The sequence below is a fragment of the Megascapheus bottae genome, chromosome 14, assembly GCF_031878675.1.
Source record: "Megascapheus bottae isolate mThoBot1 chromosome 14, mThoBot2.hap1, whole genome shotgun sequence".
NCBI classification, from domain to species: domain Eukaryota; kingdom Metazoa; phylum Chordata; class Mammalia; order Rodentia; family Geomyidae; genus Megascapheus; species Megascapheus bottae.
In genome coordinates, this window is record NC_143522.1 from 56,870,649 (window position 1) to 56,883,043 (window position 12,395).

Sequence of the window (12,395 nt, forward strand, 5' to 3'; positions counted from 1 at the left end):
GATAAATTGCAGTTAAACAATAAAGTGGAACCTGCCTAAGTGGGGATTTTTAACCTAATATGTGCTGTAATTTTTTGAGGGATTTGGGGTTTCATTCTTTTTTTCTCTATATTTTATTCGGATGTGAGTAGTAATGATATATAGTATGTAGATAGCACATATTCCTGGTGAGAAGTAAGGGCAATCATGACAGTAGGGAGAAATGGGACAAATGAAAATAATTGAAAAATGGACAGAAAATACAGAAATCCTACGAGAAATAATTAAGACAGTAAAACTAAAAGATGATTGGTAACAAAATTTGAGAAGAATTTTGTCAGCCTTTCATGTCATATTTCATGTATAACAAAGACACTCCAATTACAATATTGAGGGTTGCTGTTCAGAGAATATGTTTGAAAATACATCATGAAATTTGATTTGGGGGATAAATTCCAAGTTGGCTATGAAGTTGTTTAAAGAATATAAACAACTAAACAATTAAGCATAATAAATATTGTTCTGATTTTTCATAAACATTCAGAGTATTGTCACAGGCAGAAATGCATTTACCATGTTATACTAGTTCGATTTCTCAGAAACAAAGAAGCATCCATAGAAAAATGCATGCAGCGATTTCCTACAGGCTACAGCCATTTTTGAAGGTATTATATGACTGAAAGTAGACTGCAGTTTCACCTTTTATTACAAGACTCTGTGAATAAAACATATTTGATAGCCTTGCAATAAAGAAAAATTTCTATTTAAATGAGGACAGAAGACATTGGGCTGGAATTGATAAGATTATGCCACAACTGATGAGTCATATCTAATGACACAGTCTAGTGCTCCTGAAGCAAATCTGAGGACAGAAATGAGAGAAATTCAATCAGGACTTGGGGAGAGACGCGAGGCAGACAGAATACATCCATGTATTCTTACCATGCATTGTGGAAAATTGTTTGGTTTCACAGAAAACAAAGGTCTTTGGAGGTGAGAAAAGATTAAATACGATGAAACTTTCACAAACAAATTTGAGCACAAGAAAATGTAGTGTGTGACACACAAGTAAAAAAGACAAATAGGAGAGCCCGCAGTTGGAAAGATTTAACAGACAGACTTTGCATGATATTTTTATGCAGAATGGAGAGGTAGATATTAAAAATTATAATTTTTAACATAACTACTCCTGCTTCTAATAGCATTTAAAATCATTCAACACTAGTATAGTATCTTTTCTAATAGTTTTCTATTCATCAGAGTGTTCATGTATAGTATCACAAAATGCAGCTAATTAATTTGTCTTCTCTACCTTAAGAAAGTCTCTGAGGCAGGAATTTTTTTATATCTTCATCTCTCTATTTTATATCGTTATATCTTTATCTCTAAGTTGTAGTAGTGCAACTTGTTCATTTTGGTTGTGATGTAATAAATATGAAATGACTGGGAAATATTTAAGAAAACTCAGTGGGGAGTTTCAGGCCTGTAATCTGCACTTTTTGAGAGGTGGAGATCAGGAATCATGTTTCCAGACTGGTTTAGACATAAAAGTTTGAGAGATTTCATTCCACTCAATGACTGCCCACAGTTACTTGTGTCTCTCATCCCCACTACAGGGTCAGCACAATACCTGTGTACAGAGGTATATTCTGGTCATCTTTAGGGACAAAGGGATACACCAGTAGGACAAACACAAGGTAGAACAGGGTGGTCCAGGACTGAAGGGAGATGCTGTCTTGAATATAATCAGAGCAAAAAGGATTTGAGGAGTGGCTAACGTGGCCAAGCACATCTTAAGGAAACATCTCATTATGCTCTCAAGCACGACTTCTCCACCTCAAAGAAAAGAAGCATATGAGAAAAAAGTTGGTATGTACAATATGAACATCTGCAGAGTTTTTATTCTTAGAGCAAAGCAATGACTAGTAAACTAAGTTCACTCAAATTTCTATACTGGAGCCTCACCCTTGGCCCATCTGTCTGGTGCAAGCAGGAGAAAGAACAGATCCCAGATGAAGGATTCAAAAATTTTCTCACACCTGTGTCCGGAGACGTCCTTGGATTTTTGCTATAAGAATGGTTTGTAGGTCATGTGTCCATTCTTACTTAATCCTAGACAAGCACAGTAAAAATTGATTTAGACTTCGATGCATAGGCTCTCCTTTTAGAACAACTAGGAAGAATTATCTTCCGCTCAGTGATTTCCACATACAATCTTCTGCTTTGTGATTTTACTCTTTCTCATTCACTTTTAGAAAATGAGTCAGGATACTAGATATTATCAAATATTCTTACAAGCAAAACCTGCTAAACAGCTTTCCTACAAAATGATAAGAAATATGCAATGCAATGCCAATTACCTTTATGAGAATCCTTAGGTTATATTTGTGATCACAAGAGAAATCAGCTGTACACAAAATTATTGAAATTCCCAAGCATTTATAATTGAGTGCCTCATTTTTTTGCCAGTTCTGGGGCTTGAACTCAGGGACTGAGCAATGACCTTGGACTTTCTCAAGGCTAGAGGTCTACCACTTGAGCCACAGCATTACTTCTGGCTTTTTCTATGAATGTGGCACTAAGGAATCCAACCTGGGCTTTCATGCATATCAGGCAAGCACTCTACCACTAGGCCGATCTCCTGGCCCTCATCTTATTGAGAGTTATGTCATTTACAGAATATATTCCAAACTTGTATGTAAGCATACCCTTTAAAATATATTTCTCCCCTAAAGAAGAAAGAGATAGATAGATAGATCTATACACATCTATATCTACCTATCATCTATCTCTCTAGATATAGATAAACAGATAGATATAAACATAGATTCAAAATACATACAACTATTGCTTCCTTGATTTTCCTTTTTAAACACTAATCAGTACATCAGAAAATTCTCTATTACAGCATGTCAGTTTTCTTTGCTGTTTTACTGCAAACATTCTCTGTTTTCTATGAGACCTGAGGAATTTTTTTCATATATTTTGTATTGTAATTAATAGAAGAGTTACATTATATTCCCCAGCTAGAAGGGGCATTACTTCACATACATTGATACCCTTTCTCATGTCTGGGTCCCCATTTCTCTCACCCCGACCCCCACCCCTCATCTTATTTTCCCCCCTTCCCTATCCAATTTCAAATAACCAAATATGCATTTTTCCAATATATCAGATAACAAAGTGACATACTGTAACAATATGAGAAACCAAGGGACAGCAAAAGAGATGAGAAATAACATAGTACATTAAGGACAAGGGAGCAAAAAAAATAGAATGGAAGAAAGACAGCCTCTTCAACAAGTGGTGCTAGCAGAACTGATTAAGCACCTGCAGAAAACTAAAATTGGATCCTTCTCTGTCATCCTGCACTAGAATTAACTCCAAATGGATCAAAGGCCTTGAGGTAAAAGCTGACACACTGAAAACTTTACAAGAAGAAGTAGGAGACACACTAGGCCTCCTTGGAACAGGTCGAAACTTTCTCAATAAGGACCAAGAAACACAACAAATCAGAAAAAGGCTGGATAAGTGGGACTGCATTAAATTGCAGAGCTTTTGTATGCAAAGGACATAGCTAGTAATTTAAATAAGAAGCCTACAGAATGGGAGAAGATCTTCACTAACCATACAAAGGACAAAGGCCTCATATCTAAAATATATCAACAGATCAAAAAATTGAATCACTCCAAAACTAATCTCCAAAGAAACAACCATCCCATTAAAAGATGGGCCAAAGACCTAAAGAGAGTCTTCTCTGAAGAAGAAACAAAAATGACCTATAGACACATGAAGAAATGATCGACATTCCTGGTCATAAAAGAAATGCAAATCAAAACAACTCTAAGATTCCACCTCACTCCAGTTAGAATGGCCAGGATCAAGAAAAATAATAACAACAGATGTTGGAGGGGATGTGGCTAGGAGGGATCACTACTACACTGTTGGTGGGAATGGTTCAACCACTATGGAAAGCAGTTCCTCAAAAGACTAAACATAGAGCTTCCCTATGACCCAGCAATTCCACTACTGGGCATTTACCCAGCCGTCCAGAAACAAGGGCATACTAAATCCACTAGCACAATGATGTTCATTGCAGCACTATTTACCATAGCAAAGACATGGAACCAACCCAGATGCCACTCAGTTGATGAGTGGATCAACAAGATGTGGTATTTGTACACAATGGAATTCTATGCTGCTGTCAGAAAGAACAACATGCCCAATTTGTAAGAAAATGCAATGAGTTAGAAAAAATCCTATTAAGTGAAGTAAGCCAGACTCAAAGGAACATAGGCTCAGTGGTTTCCCTCATTTGTTCTAATCAGTAGAAACCTTGGGCTTTCCTAGCAGAGATTTTCTATAGAGCAAAACCTAGATACATATGGCCATACAGTATGCCGCTAAATGAAAGGACCTCTAGGATATAAAAACAAAAGCCATATAATGAGTGATTGTAGACCTGAGAGATCTTTACATATTCCACTGTATAACTTCTTGTTGGTTAGCTTTGATAGTAGCTACACTGACTTAAATAGAAACAAGGACTAAGTTTTACGTTGGCAGGAAAAAATTTTCTGCATTTGGAATAAAAAGGTGAATGAACTGTGAGTTTTTATGAAGATGTAGGATGGTTGCATTCGTTAGTAATCTTTAATAACCTGGCTCTAAAATACATCAAGTTATAACACAGAGCTATTGATTCCGGACAAAGTCACTTTCAGGAGTGGTTTTATTACAATGAATAGTTGTGCTGACTCTCAAGTGCCATGCTTGCCCTTTTTGAGAACAGTAAAGTAGATTAGCTGGCATGCATCCTTCCCCTGCTTATTATAAGCAGTATGTGTTTAGGGATATTTTGAACATTTTAATCTGGATGATGTTATTTTCAGGATAAAAAAAAACCTTGAACAATTTTCATATAAGCAAGGCAAAGGAAAACACTGAACTTGCTTAATAAAATTTCAATCATGCAAATACATTTGAATACATTTGTTTAGCAATAGTAATATTAACTTAATGATCTTCACACTTTTCCCAGAGAGATTTCACATTATGGCAAGCCTTACAAAATGATGAATTCTGGGAGAAAATCTTTTCAAAAATTTTAAAAGGTTTTAAATGACAGACAACATGGATTCATTGTGTTCTGATTAAGTTTTGTAACTATTTGCAAATATATTTAAAATCATAGGCAAAGATCTGAAATATGTCATGAGGTACATACATATCCATGGAGGAGCAGAGAAAAATGTAATATGTCTTAATTTGTTTAGATGTTTGAACATCATTAGTTTTCACAGAGTATATTGAATAGGTGAAATATTTTTAATACAATTTGAGAAGAGTAATGTACATGTTATTTGTATTCAGTACATTTTATAGCATTGATCCCATCAGTTCTCTCACATTTTGTAGAATGCAGTATCAGAATTATTGTCATGTTAAAAGGACACTACAAAGAAATGTGGTAAATATGAATAACAAATATTCATTTTTAAAAATGATTATTTACAATGTTCTGTAAATCATGTGTTTAGAACAAATTTTTAATGTAATTATTATAATTACCTCTACTTCTGAGAGACTATAATAGTACTACTTCAGAAAAAATGTCTTTAATTCTGCAGCTTTCCTTGATAATTTCCCTTTAATCTTCATATTAAACATAAAGCTATATACTGCTTTCAGTTATTGTATGTGTAAGGAGTTCTGTACCAGGAAAATATCAACCTGAAAACCCATTTCTCATTGAGAAATTTCTCCATTACTGAAGGTCAACTGGTTGATGATGTTATATTCCTATTAATTATAAATGGATTGCTTTTAGGTTATATTTCACTCTCTTGTTAAATGATTGCTGAAAATTCGATATCAAAACTATAATACCTTTGTAATAGAGTAAGAATAAAATTATGATGTACTATCAAACCATCAGGAAATTACAGAAATATCTTTACACATGGAAATATATAGTACATCTGGTGTGTGTGTGTGTGTGTGTGTGTGTGTGTGTGTGTGTGTGCGTGTATGTGTTTGTGTGTCACCCATGGGGCTTGAACTCAAGTCCTGGGCACTTGCCCTAAGTTTTTTTTTGTTTTTGTTTTTTTTACTCAACTCTAGTGCTCTACCAGTTTGAACCACAGCTCTTTTTCTGATTGTTTTTTTGTTTGTTTGTTTGTTTTGCTTTGTTTTTGTTTTGTTTTGTTTGGGGGGTAGCAGTGATTATTGGAGCTAAATGTCTTCATGAGTTTCCTACCCTGGCTGGCTTTGAACAGCAATTCTCAGATGTCAACCCCCTGAATAGTTAGTATTACAGAAAAACTGCAGTACCCAGAAGATCAAGCTATGCTGAGGCTATCAAAACTTTTGGCAGTGTACAGGATCAACACACTCCACCAAATTTCTATGAAGAAGAATTTATTTTCTTGTTGCATTTCTTTCTTGTAGACTTCCTACATATTGCAAACAAAATACAACATGCAAAAACTACACAGTAAGTGTGGAGTGATTAAGAGAAAACATGAAGTGAAACCATGATTGACAGACTGAAAGACAAGACTAGCATGCTCTTTCAATAAAGATGAGTGAAGTCCAGACATGGGATGAGGACAAATTATTATTTTTCTTTAAGGGTTGTCATGGAAGGAAGCTTCAGGGTTATTTTTGTACATTTTTTTTAAGTGGTACAAGATTCTAGGTGGTGAAGCTCTGAAAAGGAAGTGACAAAGTTTAAATATCTTCTTATAACTATAATAATTTGTTTATTCATTTTTAGAAGTTGTCACCTCTATTCAGGTTTGTTTATTCAGCGACCTATGGAGACTTTCTTTTGATTACTTCTTTAGTGATTTCTCAAAATTAAGCCACAGGATGTTTAGAATGGTCAGACCTGGTGTAGAAAATACTGTACATTCTAAAAATCAATCATTATATCATGTTCTTTTTCCAATGTAGATGTTAAAATAAAGATGTATGTGATAGCAGGACCTAGAATGCTCTTTGTGCTTAAATTTAAGTATAAATGTTTATTTGTGTCAATGTATCTTAACCATCATTGTCAATATCACTCTTTCAATGATTGCAAACTTCCATAAAGATAATGTGTTAGTTCATTCCTCTAACAATTTACATAATTATTTTTTGGGTTTTTGTTTGTTTTTGCCAGTCCTGGGCTTGAGCTCAGGGCCTGAGCACTGTTCTTGGACTTTCTCAAGGTTAGAGCTCTACCACTTGAGCCTCAGCACCACTTCCGGCTTTTTTCTATGTATGTGGTACCAAGGAATCGAACCCGGGCCTTCGTGCATTCTAGGCAAGCACTTTAACCACTAGGACAAACTCCCGGCCCCTACATAATTGTTTTTGTTAACCTTTGTTGTTCTCATTCTTGGAAGTCCACAAGTTCCATTCATTTCAGGAAACTTTTAAATGTATTTATTTTAATATAACATAGGAAAATAAAGTTCTCTCACATCTATATTACAGATCATATTTCATCTACATTTACATTAATTGATTTGCAATTCACATTATATTAAAAACCTCTGGATATTCAATTTTCCTAATAAAAATTTAATATCCTCCCATTTTATTTTTAATTGTTTTTTTTAATTTAATTTTATTGTCAAGGTGATGTACAGAGCGGTCACAGTCTCATAAATAAATTAAAGGAGTACATTTATTGTTGAACATTAATTACCCCCCCCCTATTTTTCTCCCATTTTCCCTCCTCCACATTCCTCTAGGTTGTAAAATTCATTTCCAACATTTTGTCTTATAAGTCTTTCTGCTGTACTGGCTTTGCCTTTGTCCTTTATTTTTGTGGGTCATGGGCCTTGAACTCTGGGCCTACGCGTTGTTACTGAGCTCTTCAGCTCAAGGCTACTGCTCTACTGCTTGAGCCTCAGCACCACTTCTCTTTTTCTAGCGGTTTAGTTGGAGATAAGACTTCCACAAACTTTAGTGCCTGGGCTGGCTTGGAACCACAATCCTCAGATCTCAGCCTCCTGAGTAGCTAGGATTATAGGTGTGAGTTGCTACCCCCAGCAATGCCCTTTGTCCTTTGTCTCATCGTTTGTTTCCCTTTCCCTTCCTATTCAGATAATGTATTCACAAGTCACAGGATATGAAAATCAAATACAATGACAACATAGGATAAAGCAAAGGGAAAAAAGAACGAAAAAAATAAATACTTTCACACAATACACTAAAAACAACAAAGAAAAATCTCTTGTTTCTGGGGCCGGGAGTTTGGCCTAGTGGTTAAAGTGCTTGCCTAGGATGCATGAAGACCCGGGTTCGATTCCTTGGTACCACATACATAGAAAAAAGCCGGAAGTGCTGCTGAGGCTCAAGTGGTAGAGCTCTAGCCTTGAGAAAGTCCAGGGACACTGCTCAGGCCCTGAACTCAAGCCCAGGACTGGCAAAAAAAAGAATCTCTTGTTTCTGTATCTTAGTTTTTATTCCCTTTAGCATCATTTTTTTTTATTCGCCACATAGAAGTGCATTTCTTCACAGACATTGATATCCCTTCCCATGTTTTTATCCCCATTTCTTTGCTCCACCCACACCTTCCCTCATCTTGTTTCCCCCCTTTCCTATCCTATTTCAAATAAACAAATATATATACAATATATGAGATACGAAGGTCAGATACTATAACAATATGAGATAACCAAGGAACAACAAAAGAGCTGAGAAATAACATAGCACATTAAGAACAAAAATCACACATTATATGGCTCTTGTTTCCATATTCTGGAAGTTCTTTCATTTAGCCTCATCTTATTTGGCCTTATGTATCTAGGTTTTGCCCTATTATAAACCTCTGCTAGGAGAGTCCAAGGTTTATACTAATTATGACAAATGAGGGAAACCATTGAGCCTATGTTACCTGAGTCTGGCTTACTTCACTATCCTATTTCAAATAAACAAATAAACATTTATACAATGTTCCAGATAAACAAGGTAAGATATTGTAACAATATGAGATAACCAAGATACAACAAAAGAGATCCTTTAGCATCATTTTCTATGATCATATGTACATAACTATTGAGCTATTGTGATCTTCTAGAACTATCTGGACATACAAAGAAATGCTCAACATTACTGGTCACAAAAGTATAAATCAAATTAGCATTGAGATTCTACCCTATCCCAGTTAGAATGGTCATTATCAAGAAATCTAATAATAACAGATTCTGGAGGGGATGTGGCCAGGAGGGATCACTACTACACGATTTTTGGGAGTGTAAACTCATTCAATCACTATGGAAAGCAATATGAAGGTTCCTCAAAAAACTAAACACAGCTCCCCTATGACCCAGTAATAGCCACTTCTGGGCATTTACCCAAATGACCACAAACAAGGCCATTTTGAAGCTATCAGCACAATGATGTTCATTACAGCATTATTTACCATAGCTAAGATATTGAACCAACCCAGATGCCCCTTTGTAGATGATCGGATCAAGAATTCTTTGAAATTCTATGCCTCCATCAGAAGGAATAACATTGTCCCATTCATAAGGAAATGGAAAGACTTGGGAAAGAATTATATTATGTGAAGTAAACCAGATTCAAATAAACATATTCATGGTCTCCTTCAATTTTTGACATGCTTATCTTTTTTTGTGAAGTCAAGTAAGAAACTGATAAATATATATGCATAAAATGTACTTGCAATCCAAAATGTAAAATTCCAATTAGAGGTAATAATAAGAAAATACTGGATTATTAATTAAAATACAATTAAAAAGGCATTCAATGCAAAATTAAAAGCAAAATTAAGTTTACTTCAACAATTTTGCTTACTAAATGTTTATGTATTTGATAATTTGCAGGGAATATACTCATATTTCTCTATGTACCTATAATATATCTATAACTGCAACTTATTTATATCCACTGTACATTTTCTTACATAGATATCCCTAACATATACGTAATGGTATTATTGAATTATACTACATGTATAATGTCAAAGCCCTGAAGACACATACATGAATAATTGCATATTTGTAGATACTGAGGAGCATAGAAAAATATCTATCTATATTTTTGATGAGCCTGTGATAGCCATTTGCATTTTTAAATTTGTATTGAATTTGTGTTTTCTTGAACTTGCCTTTTTGCTTCTGTATACTTGCTTGCTTGCTTGCTAAAACATTGAGGAATGTGGCTAATCTACAACCACCCACTCGTCCTGGGCCCCAGACACTCCCAGATCTGGAGAATGATTTAACGACCCTTTGGCAGGGAGTACGTGACAAAGTACACATTCCAGACCCCTCCACCTAGGCCTGGAACTAGAGATAGTGGCCATCTGATGCCTACAAGGTCTGACTTGCGGTGGGCCAGCAAACTAGGGCAAATGTCAACCAATCACAAACCCGTTACCATGGAGACCTCCCTAGACCCCTATCGGCCCTAAAAACCATCCCCCTAAATGATCATGGGGCTCTGACCAATCAATTCAAAGCACGACAGCCCACTAGACCACCAACAATTAGCCTCTGCCCCTTTCCCACTTTGTGTTGCTCTAGAAGTTTGGTATGAATTTTCCCGTGTGGTATACTGATTTGTTGCCAATGTTTGCTAGGTCCTTGCCCCTACCAAAAAGGTATAAAAGGTGCTGTAACTTTGTGCTCAGGGCCTCTGGTCTGCACTAGATTATCAGTGCACAGAGACCTGTACTCGAGCTCGTCAATAAACGACTCATTGCTGTTTGCATTGATCTGTGGCCTCTGGTGATCCATTTAGGGGGCTTCAAATTTCTGGGCATTATAATACCACTTCCATCCTAGCATGTACAAGCTTATGTCAATATTTCTGTTTTTCAGGGTCCTTCATAGCATGCCTATCTTATCTTTTCTTTACACTAAGCACTTGGCTTAATTCAAATATGTGTATTAAAAATACGTACAATAACTTATACCTTTTTTTTCCTGTCCTTAGGATTGAATTTGAAGCCTGGGTATTGTCCGTGAGGTTTCTTAATGCTAGTGCTCTACCACTTGATTGACAGTCCCACGTGCAGCTTTTTCTATGTATGTGGTAACAAGGAATGGCACCTAGGGCTTCATAAATGCTAGGCAAGGACTCTACCACTAGGCCACACTCATGGCCCAACTAACTGATGATATCTTTATAAACTTATTTGATGTTAAAACAAGGAAACAGACTTAGTAAAAAGAAATCTAGCATGACTTTTGGAAAATATAGAAAGTCCAACTGCTAACAATCTAGTCAATATTCTAATTATTTTCATAGCACATTACATTTTATTTTGGTTTTCCTGAAATAAAAGTTGAAATCAAAGTAGAAGTGAACAGCTCGATCAATATAAATAAACATTTAAACATTACTAATGCATTACTCTTCACAAAAGATGTGTTTTTATTCTTATTTGGAAACTGTGTTTTACATAAATAGGGTTTTACAATTTGTATCTGATTTTCTCAGTGTTTGTGGTACTCATGACACACATATCCACCAAAGTGGACATATCTACTTTGTTAAATGGCAACTTGTTCATACAATTACTTGAAATAATAAATCTTTAAATGAGAAAAAACAATGTTTTCTTCATGATTTTTAAGCAACTTACAGTTGTTAAGAATTTTTCTCATGTTCTTTCTTTCTTTTTTTTTTTTTGCCAGTCCTAGGCTTGCGCTCAGGGCCTGAGCACTGTTCTTGGACTTTCTCAAGGCTATGGCTCTACCACTTGAGCCTCAGCACCACTTCTGGCTTTTTTCTATGTATGTGGTATGGAGGAATCGAACCTGGGTCTTCATGCATTCCAGACAAGCACTCTACCACTAGGCCAAGCTCTAGGCCCTCTCATATTATTTCTAAATCACTGAAATATTCTCATATTTCTTCAGACAGCTTAGATTCAACTTAAAGTATACATTATAATTAATGATGAAGTAAATATATTTGTTGAGTAATAATTTACTTAAGTTTTGTCCCTCACTGCATTGTACAAACACACACACACACACACACACACACACACACACACACAAATACATTTCTGGGTGGAAGATAAAATTATTCTTAACGTATAACAGACTACAGTGAAGATGACTATTCAAAAGGAATGACCAATATCTAAGTCTCAATGCTAGAATATAAAAGCAATGGGATCTGATGTCAGAACTCATTTTGCTTCATCACATAGCATCATATGTCCCATTTATTTCTTTTTCTTTTTTCTTTTTGGGATAATGTATACAGGGGTTACAGTTACATTCATCAGGTAGTAGGTACATTACTTCTCACACATTGATACCCCTTCTCATGGTTTGGTCCCCAGTTCACTCCCTCCACCCCCTCCTAGTCAACTTTTATTCCCCCCTTTCCTTCACTAAACAAATAAACAAATAAATGTATATACCATATACAGATAC